This window comes from Electrona antarctica, assembly GCF_951216825.1.
Source record: "Electrona antarctica genome assembly, chromosome: 20".
NCBI classification, from domain to species: Eukaryota; Metazoa; Chordata; class Actinopteri; order Myctophiformes; family Myctophidae; genus Electrona; species Electrona antarctica.
Genome location: NC_136801.1, coordinates 22,912,940 through 22,926,685, shown reverse-complemented (window position 1 = coordinate 22,926,685; position 13,746 = coordinate 22,912,940).

The window sequence follows — 13,746 nt, the reverse complement described above, 5'->3', positions numbered from 1 at the left end:
TCACTCCGAGACCATGGGCTATAGTCCATTGTCTCGAGTGATTTTCGTCTTTTTTTCAAATCCTCAAAAATGATGAAAAAAGGCGTGCTATGCCGTCTGAGATGTGCGATAGATAGCCCATGGTCAAAGATGATGAAACACGAGGATTTGAAAAAAAGATGAATATCACTCCGAGACCATGGGCTATAGTCCATTGTCTCGAGTGATTTTCGTCTTTTTTTCTAATTCTCAAAAATGATGAAAAATGGCGTGCTATAGTATGCCGTCTGAGATGGGCTATAGCCCATGGTCAAAATGATGAAAAACAAGGATTTGAAAAAAAGATGAAAATCACTCCGAGACCATGGGCTATAGTCCATTGTCTCGAGTGATTTTCGTCTTTTTTTCAAATTCTCAAAAATGATGAAAAACGGTGTGCTATAGTATGCCGCCTGAGATGGGCTATAGCCCATGGTCAAAAATGATGAAAAACGAAGATTTGGAAAAAGGACGAAAATCACCCCGAGACCATGGGCTATAGTCCATTGCCTCGAGTGATTTTCGTCTTTTTTTCAAATCCTCAAAAATGATGAAAAAAGGCGTGCTATGCCGTCTGAGATGTGCGATAGGTAGCCCATGGTCAAAGATGATGAAACACGAGGATTTGAAAAAAAGATGAAAATCACTCCGAGACCATGGGCTATAGTCCATTGTCTCGAGTGATTTTCGTCTTTTTTTCTAATTCTCAAAAATGATGAAAAATGGCATGCTATAGTATGCCGTCTGAGATGGGCTATAGCCCATGGTCAAAAATGATGAAAAACAAGGATTTGAAAAAAAGATGAAAATCACTCCGAGACCATGGGCTATAGTCCATTGTCTCGAGTGATTTTCGTCTTTTTTTCAAATTCTCAAAAATGATGAAAAACGGCGTGCTATAGTATGCCGTCTGAGATGGGCTATAGCCCATGGTCAAAAATGATGAAACACGAGGATTTGAAAAAAATATGAAAATCACTCCGAGACCATGGGCTATAGTCCATTGTCTCGAGTGATTTTCGTCTTTTTTTCAAATTCTCAAAAATGATGAAAAACGGTGTGCTATAGTATGCCGTCTGAGATGGGCTATAGCCCATGGTCAAAAATGATGAAAAACAAGGATTTGAAAAAAAGATGAAAATCACTCCGAGACCATGGGCTATAGTCCATTGTCTCGAGTGATTTTCGTCTTTTTTTCAAATTCTCAAAAATGATGAAAAACGGTGTGCTATAGTATGCCGTCTGAGATGGGCTATAGCCCATGGTCAAAAATGATGAAAAACGAAGATTTGGAAAAAGGACGAAAATCACCCCGAGACCATGGGCTATAGTCCATTGCCTCGAGTGATTTTCGTCTTTTTTTCAAATCCTCAAAAATGATGAAAAAAGGCGTGCTATGCCGTCTGAGATGGGCGATAGATAGCCCATGGTCAAAGATGATGAAACACGAGGATTTGAAAAAAAGATGAAAATCACTCCGAGACCATGGGCTATAGTCCATTGTCTCGAGTGATTTTCGTCTTTTTTTCTAATTCTCAAAAATGATGAAAAACGGCGTGCTATAGTATGCCGTCTGAGATGGGCTATAGCCCATGGTCAAAAATGATGAAAAACAAGGATTTGAAAAAAAGATGAAAATCACTCCGAGACCATGGGCTATAGTCCATTGTCTCGAGTGATTTTCGTCTTTTTTTCAAATTCTCAAAAATGATGAAAAACGGCGTGCTATAGTATGCCGTCTGAGATGGGCTATAGCCCATGGTCAAAAATGATGAAACACGAGGATTTGAAAAAAATATGAAAATCACTCCGAGACCATGGGCTATAGTCCATTGTCTCGAGTGATTTTCGTCTTTTTTTCAAATTCTCAAAAATGATGAAAAACGGTGTGCTATAGTATGCCGTCTGAGATGGGCTATAGCCCATGGTCAAAAATGATGAAAAACAAGGATTTGAAAAAAAGATGAAAATCACTCCGAGACCATGGGCTATAGTCCATTGTCTCGAGTGATTTTCGTCTTTTTTTCAAATTCTCAAAAATGATGAAAAACGGTGTGCTATAGTATGCCGTCTGAGATGGGCTATAGCCCATGGTCAAAAATGATGAAAAACGAAGATTTGGAAAAAGGACGAAAATCACCCCGAGACCATGGGCTATAGTCCATTGCCTCGAGTGATTTTCGTCTTTTTTTCAAATCCTCAAAAATGATGAAAAAAGGCGTGCTATGCCGTCTGAGATGGGCGATAGATAGCCCATGGTCAAAGATGATGAAACACGAGGATTTGAAAAAAAGATGAAAATCACTCCGAGACCATGGGCTATAGTCCATTGTCTCGAGTGATTTTCGTCTTTTTTTCTAATTCTCAAAAATGATGAAAAACGGCGTGCTATCGTATGCCGTCTGAGATGGGCTATAGCCCATGGTCAAAAATGATGAAAAACAAGGATTTGAAAAAAAGATGAAAATCACTCCGAGACCATGGGCTATAGTCCATTGTCTCGAGTGATTTTCGTCTTTTTTTTAAATTCTCAAAAATGATGAAAAACTGCGTGCTATAGTATGCCGTCTGAGATGGGCTATAGCCCATGGTCAAAAATGATGAAAAACAAGGATTTGAAAAAAAGATGAAAATCACTCCGAGACCATGGGCTATAGTCCATTGCCTCGAGTGATTTTCGTCTTTTTTTCAAATCCTCAAAAATGATGAAAAAAGGCGTGCTATGCCGTCTGAGATGGGCGATAGATAGCCCATGGTCAAAGATGATGAAACACGAGGATTTGAAAAAAAGATGAAAATCACTCCGAGACCATGGGCTATAGTCCATTGTCTCGAGTGATTTTCGTCTTTTTTTCAAATTCTCAAAAATGATGAAAAACGGTGTGCTATAGTATGCCGTCTGAGATGGGCTATAGCCCATGGTCAAAAATGATGAAAAACAAGGATTTGAAAAAAAGATGAAAATCACTCCGAGACCATGGGCTATAGTCCATTGTCTCGAGTGATTTTCGTCTTTTTTTCAAATTCTCAAAAATGATGAAAAACGGTGTGCTATAGTATGCCGTCTGAGATGGGCTATAGCCCATGGTCAAAAATGATGAAAAACGAAGATTTGGAAAAAGGACGAAAATCACCCCGAGACCATGGGCTATAGTCCATTGCCTCGAGTGATTTTCGTCTTTTTTTCAAATCCTCAAAAATGTAGAAAAAAGGCGTGCTATGCCGTCTGAGATGGGCGATAGATAGCCCATGGTCAAAAATGATGAAAAACAAGGATTTGAAAAAAAGATGAAAATCACTCCGAGACCATGGGCTATATAGTCCATTGTCTCAAGTGATTTTCGTCTTTTTTTCAAATTCTCAAAAATGATGAAAAACGGTGTGCTATAGTATGCCGTCTGAGATGGGCTATAGCCCATGGTCAAAAATGATGAAAAACGAAGATTTGGACGAAAATCACCCCGAGACCATGGGCTATAGTCCATTGCCTCGAGTGATTTTCGTCTTTTTTTCAAATCCTCAAAAATTATGAAAAAAGGCGTGCTATGCCGTCTGAGATGGGCGATAGATAGCCCATGGTCAAAGATGATGAAACACGAGGATTTGAAAAAAAGATGAAAATCACTCCGAGACCATGGGCTATAGTCCATTGTCTCGAGTGATTTTCGTCTTTTTTTCTAATTCTCAAAAATGATGAAAAACGGCGTGCTATAGTATGCCGTCAGAGATGGGCTATAGCCCATGGTCAAAAATGATAAAAAACAAGGATTTGAAAAAAAGATGAAAATCACTCCGAGACCATGGGCTATAGTCCATTGTCTCGAGTGATTTTCGTCTTTTTTTCAAATTCTCAAAAATGATGAAAAACGGCGTGCTATAGTATGCCGTCTGAGATGGGCTATAGCCCATGGTCAAAAATGATGAAAAACAAGGATTTGAAAAAAAGATGAAAATCACTCCGAGACCATGGGCTATAGTCCATTGCCTCGAGTGATTTTCGTCTTTTTTTCAAATCCTCAAAAATGATGAAAAAAGGCGTGCTATGCCGTCTGAGATGGGCGATAGATAGCCCATGGTCAAAGATGATGAAACACGAGGATTTGAAAAAAAGATGAAAATCACTCCGAGACCATGGGCTATAGTCCATTGTCTCGAGTGATTTTCGTCTTTTTTTCTAATTCTCAAAAATGATGAAAAACGGCGTGCTATAGTATGCCGTCTGAGATGGGCTATAGCCCATGGTCAAAAATGATGAAAAACAAGGATTTGAAAAAAAGATGAAAATCACTCCGAGACCATGGGCTATAGTCCATTGTCTCGAGTGATTTTCGTCTTTTTTTCCAAATTCTCAAAAATGATGAAAAACGGCGTGCTATAGTATGCCGTCTGAGATGGGCTATAGCCCATGGTCAAAAATTATGAAAAACGAAAATTTGGAAAAAGGACGAAAATCACCCCGAGACCATGGGCTATAGTCCATTGTCTCGAGTGATTTTCGTCTTTTTTTTAAATCCTCAAAAATGATGAAAAAAGGCGTGCTATAGTATGCCGTCTGAGATGGGCTATAGCCCATGGTCAAAAATGATGAAACACGAGGATTTGAAAAAAATATGAAAATCACTCCGAGACCATGGGCTATAGTCCATTGTCTCGAGTGATTTTCGTCTTTTTTTCAAATTCTCAAAAATGATGAAAAACGGTGTGCTATAGTATGCCGTCTGAGATGGGCTATAGCCCATGGTCAAAAATGATGAAAAACAAGGATTTGAAAAAAAGATGAAAATCACTCCGAGACCATGGGCTATAGTCCATTGTCTCAAGTGATTTTCGTCTTTTTTTCAAATTCTCAAAAATGATGAAAAACGGTGTGCTATAGTATGCCGTCTGAGATGGGTTATAGCCCATGGTCAAAAATGATGAAAAACGAAGATTTGGAAAAAGGACGAAAATCACCCCGAGACCATGGGCTATAGTCCATTGCCTCGAGTGATTTTCGTCTTTTTTTCAAATCCTCAAAAATGATGAAAAAAGGCGTGCTATGCCGTCTGAGATGGGCGATAGATAGCCCATGGTCAAAGATGATGAAACACGAGGATTTGAAAAAAAGATGAAAATCACTCCGAGACCATGGGCTATAGTCCATTGTCTCGAGTGATTTTCGTCTTTTTTTCTAATTCTCAAAAATGATGAAAAATGGCGTGCTATAGTATGCCGTCTGAGATGGGCTATAGCCCATGGTCAAAAATGATGAAAAACGAAAATTTGGAAAAAGGACGAAAATCACCCCGAGACCATGGGCTATAGTCCATTGTCTCGAGTGATTTTCGTCTTTTTTTCAAATCCTCAAAAATGATGAAAAAAGGCGCGCTATGCCGTCTGAGATGGGCGATAGATAGCCCATGGTCAAAGATGATGAAACACGAGGATTTGAAAAAAAGATGAAAATCACTCCGAGACCATGGGCTATAGTCCATTGTCTCGAGTGATTTTCGTCTTTTTTTCTAATTCTCAAAAATGATGAAAAATGGCGTGCTATAGTATGCCGTCTGAGATGGGCTATAGCCCATGGTCAAAAATGATTAAACGAAAATTTGGAAAAAGGACGAAAATCACCCCGAGACCATGGGCTATAGTCCATTGTCTCGAGTGATTTTCGTCTTTTTTTCAAATCCTCAAAAATGATGAAAAAAGGCGTGTATGCCGTCTGAGATGGGCGATAGATAGCCCATGGTCAAAGATGATGAAACACGAGGATTTGAAAAAAAGATGAAAATCACTCCGAGACCATGGGCTATAGTCCATTGTCTCGAGTGATTTTCGTCTTTTTTTCTAATTCTCAAAAATGATGAAAAATGGCGTGCTATAGTATGCCGTCTGAGATGGGCTATAGCCCATGGTCAAAAATGATGAAAAACGAAAATTTTGAAAAAGGACGAAAATCACCCCGAGACCATGGGCTATAGTCCATTGTCTCGAGTGATTTTCGTCTTTTTTTTAAATCCTCAAAAATGATGAAAAAAGGCGTGCTATGCCGTCTGAGATGGGCGATAGATAGCCCATGGTCAAAAATGATGAAACACGAGGATTTGAAAAAAAGATGAAAATCACTCCGAGACAATGGGCTATAGTCCATTGTCTCGAGTGATTTTTGTCTTTTTTTCAAATTCTCAAAAATATTGAAAAACGGTGTGCTATAGTATGCCGTCTGAGATGGGCTATAGCCCATGGTCAAAAATGATGAAAAACGAAGATTTGGAAAAAGGACGAAAATCACCCCGAGACCATGGGCTATTGCCTCGAGTGATTTTCGTCTTTTTTTCAAATCCTCAAAAATGATGAAAAAAGGCGTGCTATGCCGTCTGAGATGGGCGATAGATAGCCCATGGTCAAAGATGATGAAACACGAGGATTTGAAAAAAAGATGAAAATCACTCCGAGACCATGGGCTATATAGTCCATTGTCTCGAGTGATTTTCGTCTTTTTTTCAAATTCTCAAAAATGATGAAAAACGGCGTGCTATAGTATGCCGTCTGAGATGGGCTATAGCCCATGGTCAAAAATGATGAAAAACAAGGATTTGAAAAAAAGACGAAAATCACTCGAGGCAATGGACTATAGCCCATGGTATCGGGGTGATTTTCGTCCTTTTTTCTAATTCTCAAAAATGATGAAAAATGGCGTGCTATAGTATGCCGTCTGAGATGGGCTATAGCCCATGGTCAAAAATGATGCCAGCCGCAACACGTGGATTTGAAAAAAAGATGAAAATCACTCCGAGACCATGGGCTATAGTCCATTGTCTCGAGTGATTTTCGTATTTTTTTCAAATTCTCAAAAATGATGAAAAACGGTGTGCTATAGTATGCCGTCTGAGATGGGCTATAGCCCATGGTCAAAAATGATGAAAAACAAGGATTTGAAAAAAAGATGAAAATCACTCCGAGACCATGGGCTATAGTCCATTGTCTCGAGTGATTTTCGTCTTTTTTTCAAATTCTCAAAAATGATGAAAAACGGTGTGCTATAGTATGCCGTCTGAGATGGGCTATAGCCCATGGTCAAAAATGATGAAAAACGAAGATTTGGAAAAAGGACGAAAATCACCCCGAGACCATGGGCTATAGTCCATTGCCTCGAGTTATTTTCGTCTTTTTTTCAAATCCTCAAAAATGATGAAAAAAGGCGTGCTATGCCGTCTGAGATGGGCGATAGATAGCCCATGGTCAAAGATGATGAAACACGAGGATTTGAAAAAAAGATGAAAATCACTCCGAGACCATGGGCTATAGTCCATTGTCTCGAGTGATTTTCGTCTTTTTTTCTAATTCTCAAAAATGATGAAAAACGGCGTGCTATAGTATGCCGTCTGAGATGGGCTATAGCCCATGGTAAAAAATGATGAAAAACAAGGATTTGAAAAAAAGATGAAAATCACTCCGAGACCATGGGCTATAGTCCATTGTCTCGAGTGATTTTCGTCTTTTTTTCCAAATTCTCAAAAATGATGAAAAACGGCGTGCTATAGTATGCCGTCTGAGATGGGCTATAGCCCATGGTCAAAAATTATGAAAAACGAAAATTTGGAAAAAGGACGAAAATCACCCCGAGACCATGGGCTATAGTCCATTGTCTCGAGTGATTTTCGTCTTTTTTTTAAATCCTCAAAAATGATGAAAAAAGGCGTGCTATAGTATGCCGTCTGAGATGGGCTATAGCCCATGGTCAAAAATGATGAAACACGAGGATTTGAAAAAAATATGAAAATCACTCCGAGACCATGGGCTATAGTCCATTGTCTCGAGTGATTTTCGTCTTTTTTTCAAATTCTCAAAAATGATGAAAAACGGTGTGCTATAGTATGCCGTCTGAGATGGGCTATAGCCCATGGTCAAAAATGATGAAAAACAAGGATTTGAAAAAAAGATGAAAATCACTCCGAGACCATGGGCTATAGTCCATTGTCTCAAGTGATTTTCGTCTTTTTTTCAAATTCTCAAAAATGATGAAAAACGGTGTGCTATAGTATGCCGTCTGAGATGGGTTATAGCCCATGGTCAAAAATGATGAAAAACGAAGATTTGGAAAAAGGACGAAAATCACCCCGAGACCATGGGCTATAGTCCATTGCCTCGAGTGATTTTCGTCTTTTTTTCAAATCCTCAAAAATGATGAAAAAAGGCGTGCTATGCCGTCTGAGATGGGCGATAGATAGCCCATGGTCAAAGATGATGAAACACGAGGATTTGAAAAAAAGATGAAAATCACTCCGAGACCATGGGCTATAGTCCATTGTCTCGAGTGATTTTCGTCTTTTTTTCTAATTCTCAAAAATGATGAAAAATGGCGTGCTATAGTATGCCGTCTGAGATGGGCTATAGCCCATGGTCAAAAATGATGAAAAACGAAAATTTGGAAAAAGGACGAAAATCACCCCGAGACCATGGGCTATAGTCCATTGTCTCGAGTGATTTTCGTCTTTTTTTCAAATCCTCAAAAATGATGAAAAAAGGCGCGCTATGCCGTCTGAGATGGGCGATAGATAGCCCATGGTCAAAGATGATGAAACACGAGGATTTGAAAAAAAGATGAAAATCACTCCGAGACCATGGGCTATAGTCCATTGTCTCGAGTGATTTTCGTCTTTTTTTCTAATTCTCAAAAATGATGAAAAATGGCGTGCTATAGTATGCCGTCTGAGATGGGCTATAGCCCATGGTCAAAAATGATTAAACGAAAATTTGGAAAAAGGACGAAAATCACCCCGAGACCATGGGCTATAGTCCATTGTCTCGAGTGATTTTCGTCTTTTTTTCAAATCCTCAAAAATGATGAAAAAAGGCGTGTATGCCGTCTGAGATGGGCGATAGATAGCCCATGGTCAAAGATGATGAAACACGAGGATTTGAAAAAAAGATGAAAATCACTCCGAGACCATGGGCTATAGTCCATTGTCTCGAGTGATTTTCGTCTTTTTTTCTAATTCTCAAAAATGATGAAAAATGGCGTGCTATAGTATGCCGTCTGAGATGGGCTATAGCCCATGGTCAAAAATGATGAAAAACGAAAATTTTGAAAAAGGACGAAAATCACCCCGAGACCATGGGCTATAGTCCATTGTCTCGAGTGATTTTCGTCTTTTTTTTAAATCCTCAAAAATGATGAAAAAAGGCGTGCTATGCCGTCTGAGATGGGCGATAGATAGCCCATGGTCAAAAATGATGAAACACGAGGATTTGAAAAAAAGATGAAAATCACTCCGAGACAATGGGCTATAGTCCATTGTCTCGAGTGATTTTTGTCTTTTTTTCAAATTCTCAAAAATATTGAAAAACGGTGTGCTATAGTATGCCGTCTGAGATGGGCTATAGCCCATGGTCAAAAATGATGAAAAACGAAGATTTGGAAAAAGGACGAAAATCACCCCGAGACCATGGGCTATTGCCTCGAGTGATTTTCGTCTTTTTTTCAAATCCTCAAAAATGATGAAAAAAGGCGTGCTATGCCGTCTGAGATGGGCGATAGATAGCCCATGGTCAAAGATGATGAAACACGAGGATTTGAAAAAAAGATGAAAATCACTCCGAGACCATGGGCTATATAGTCCATTGTCTCGAGTGATTTTCGTCTTTTTTTCAAATTCTCAAAAATGATGAAAAACGGCGTGCTATAGTATGCCGTCTGAGATGGGCTATAGCCCATGGTCAAAAATGATGAAAAACAAGGATTTGAAAAAAAGACGAAAATCACTCGAGGCAATGGACTATAGCCCATGGTATCGGGGTGATTTTCGTCCTTTTTTCTAATTCTCAAAAATGATGAAAAATGGCGTGCTATAGTATGCCGTCTGAGATGGGCTATAGCCCATGGTCAAAAATGATGCCAGCCGCAACACGTGGATTTGAAAAAAAGATGAAAATCACTCCGAGACCATGGGCTATAGTCCATTGTCTCGAGTGATTTTCGTATTTTTTTCAAATTCTCAAAAATGATGAAAAACGGTGTGCTATAGTATGCCGTCTGAGATGGGCTATAGCCCATGGTCAAAAATGATGAAAAACAAGGATTTGAAAAAAAGATGAAAATCACTCCGAGACCATGGGCTATAGTCCATTGTCTCGAGTGATTTTCGTCTTTTTTTCAAATTCTCAAAAATGATGAAAAACGGTGTGCTATAGTATGCCGTCTGAGATGGGCTATAGCCCATGGTCAAAAATGATGAAAAACGAAGATTTGGAAAAAGGACGAAAATCACCCCGAGACCATGGGCTATAGTCCATTGCCTCGAGTTATTTTCGTCTTTTTTTCAAATCCTCAAAAATGATGAAAAAAGGCGTGCTATGCCGTCTGAGATGGGCGATAGATAGCCCATGGTCAAAGATGATGAAACACGAGGATTTGAAAAAAAGATGAAAATCACTCCGAGACCATGGGCTATATAGTCCATTGTCTCGAGTGATTTTCGTCTTTTTTTCAAATTCTCAAAAATGATGAAAAACGGCGTGCTATATTATGCCGTCTGAGATGGGCTATAGCCCATGGTCAAAAATGATGAAAAACAAAATTTGGAAAAAGGACGAAAATCACCCCGAAACCATGGGTCCATTGTCTCGAGTGATTTTCGTCTTTTTTTCAAATCCTCAAAAATGATGAAAAAAGGCGTGCTATGCCGTCTGAGATGGGCGATAGATAGCCCATGGTCAAAAATGATGAAAAACGAGGATTTGAAAAAAAGATGAAAATCACTCCGAGACCATGGGCTATAGTCCATTGTCTCGAGTTATTTTCGTCTTTTTTTCTAATTCTCAAAAATGATGAAAAATGGCGTGCTATAATATATCGTCTGAGATGGGTATGGGCTATGGGCTGAACTTGAACCCACGACACGTGGCTCGCATAGAAAGCAGCTTATCACAGAGAGCCACCATGCTCTCTGAGAATCTCCTCAGCTTTCCATCTCTTTCCAGGATTCTTCTGGATGTTATTCTCCAAAACATGCTGCAGAGTGAAAGTAGGAGGAACTCAGCTGGATTTGAACCTACAACCTCTGGTTCACATGGACATCGTCTTAACAAGGGTGCCACTGAGCCCTCTGTGATTATAAGTTTTACGATGTTCTTCTTGGTGTTACTTTTCAAATGGGGCATTGGGATCATGTACAGAGCATTTTAATGGTGTTTTGCTGTGCATCAAAGGTGTCTTTTAGTGCTTTTAAGTGTTATCATGGATTTTAATCAAATAATATAGAGGAGAAACCATGACAGAACACAGACAGCCTGGTAGCTCAATGTGTTAAGTGGCTGTTCTCATGATCCAGACGTTGTGGGTTCAAATCCAACTCTGGTCTTTACTCTGAAACTTTACTTTGAAGAAATAAGAAGATGAAAGTGCACGGAAATCTCACTCAGTCAGTCTAAGGTATGGTGCAGTTGGTAAAGAGAAGGACCTTGAAGTCAAAAAATCAATTTCTCCTAGAAACTCCATTCACGTGTTTTATAATTCAGCTTACTGTGGAGACACATGCTGGAACATTTTACTTTGAAATGTTTTGTAGTTTCTGAGTTATTTAACTTAAACGCCCTATGCATTCTCAATGGCAATAGCGTAAACTTTGGCATGCTACTAGTCCTACATACTAGAAACCCCATTCAAACCTATTTAGGTTCATCTTACTTTGGACATGTTTGCCTGAAAAGGAATCTTTGAAATGTTGAATAGTTTTAGAAATATAGTGCTTTCAAATTTGAGAATTTTATAATGGGGCTCAATGGCAGCTCTATGGCACAAAAATCACTTTCTCCTAGAAACTCCATTCACGTGTTTTATAATTCAGCTTACTGTGGAGACACATGCTGGAACATTTTACTTTGAAATGTTTTGTAGTTTCTGAGTTATTTAACTTAAACGCCCAATGCATTCTCAATGGCAATAGCACAAACTTTGGCATGCTACTATATACTGTCGACTATACTGGTCAAGGTCATTTATACTGGTCAAGGTCATCTAAACTGGTCAAGGTCATTGATACTGGTGAAGGTAATTTACTAGTCTTATGAAGGTCACGCTTTTTCATCACGCTTTTACGTCACGCTTTTTCGTCACTCTTTGCCAAAAATCACTCCGAGACCATGGGCTATAGTCCATTGTCTCGAATGATTTGTCTTTTTTTCAAATCCTCAAAAATGATGAAAAAAGGCGTGCTATATATGCCGTCTGAGATGGGCGATAGATAGCCCATGGTCAAAAATGATGAAAATCACTCGAGACATGGTCTCGAGTGATTTTCGTCTTTTTTTCAAATTCTAAAAAATGATGAAAAACGGCGTGCTATAGTATGCCGTCTGAGATGTTATAGTGTTTATTAGTAGTGTTAGTATAGTGTTTTATTAGTATAGTGTTTATTACTATAGTGTTTATTAGTATAGTGTTTATTAGTATAGTGTTTTATTAGTATAGTGTTTATTAGTATAGTGTTTTTTAGTGTAGTGTTTATTAGTATAGTGTTTATTAGTATAGTGTTTATTAGTATAGTGTTTTATTAGTATAGTGTTTATTAGTATAGTGTTTATTAGTGTAGTGTTTATTAGTATAGTGTTTATTAGTATAGTGTTTATTAGTATAGTGTTTAATTAGCATAGTGTTTTATTAGTTTAGTGTTTTATTAGTGTTTATTAGTGTTTATTAGTAGTGTTAGTATAGTGTTAGTAATTAGTATAGTGTTTATTAGTATAGTATTTATTAGTGTAGTGTTTATTAGTATAGTGTTTTTTAGTATAGTGTTAGTATAAAATAGCTCAAGGCTGTATTGCTGATTACTTAGCTTAGGACCCCCGCAGTGGTGTCCGGTTAGAACTTAAACCAGGATGCTTTGACTTCTGCCTTCTCCCTGAAGCCGACCCTCTATATATTCTCCGACCAGGCTTGTCACGATGACTAAGCCAGTTAGATCTATCCATATATGGTTCTATCCATATATGGTTCTGCCATATCTATCGATATCAGCACTAGGTCGGCTCGGGCCCAAATATAGGGATTGTCATACTAAACATGTCATATATCATATAGCCCAACGTCCTAGTCAGAGTCTTCGTTACAGCCACCCCAGATTTCACGTTGAAATCTATACCGCATCCAGAAGACTCAGACAATTGTCCTTTCTTTCGGCTAGGTTCTAACAGGCCAGGCCTGGTAGTTATCCAGCAAGGGAGGCTCTCGAAGATGTTAATCTCTCTCCATTAGTCTGCTGACGATCTGTGTATGCTATGCTCACAATCCAAGCTATTTGGCGATAAATGCTCCCTCAATATTATTGACTTGGTTTGGCTGTACGGCAGGAGATACCTCGGAGGATACAGCCACCCCGTGCAAAACTTGAAGATCTCTCATGATTCTGATACGCAACTCTTCAGGTTGACCCCTCAATCCGACCTGCTTGGCAACTGTGTGTAACAAAATGGTTCGCCCCGAACCATCATCCAGAACTGCATATACTTCCATTACTTTGCCACAATTGCAAAGTAGAACTTTGCACACCTTTAACATGACATTTCTCCCTTTAGGCGGTGGATAGCCCACATGCAAGGACTCTCCTGCTATAGTCAAGATTGCTGGCTGCGGTAATTCCTCTTGTAAATCCTGTCCCGTCTCGATCTTAGGTGTCCTAGGGTTCCGCAAAGGTTCATCTGCTCTCCGGTTCAACCAGGTTCGGCTCCTATTAATACTGTGAAGAG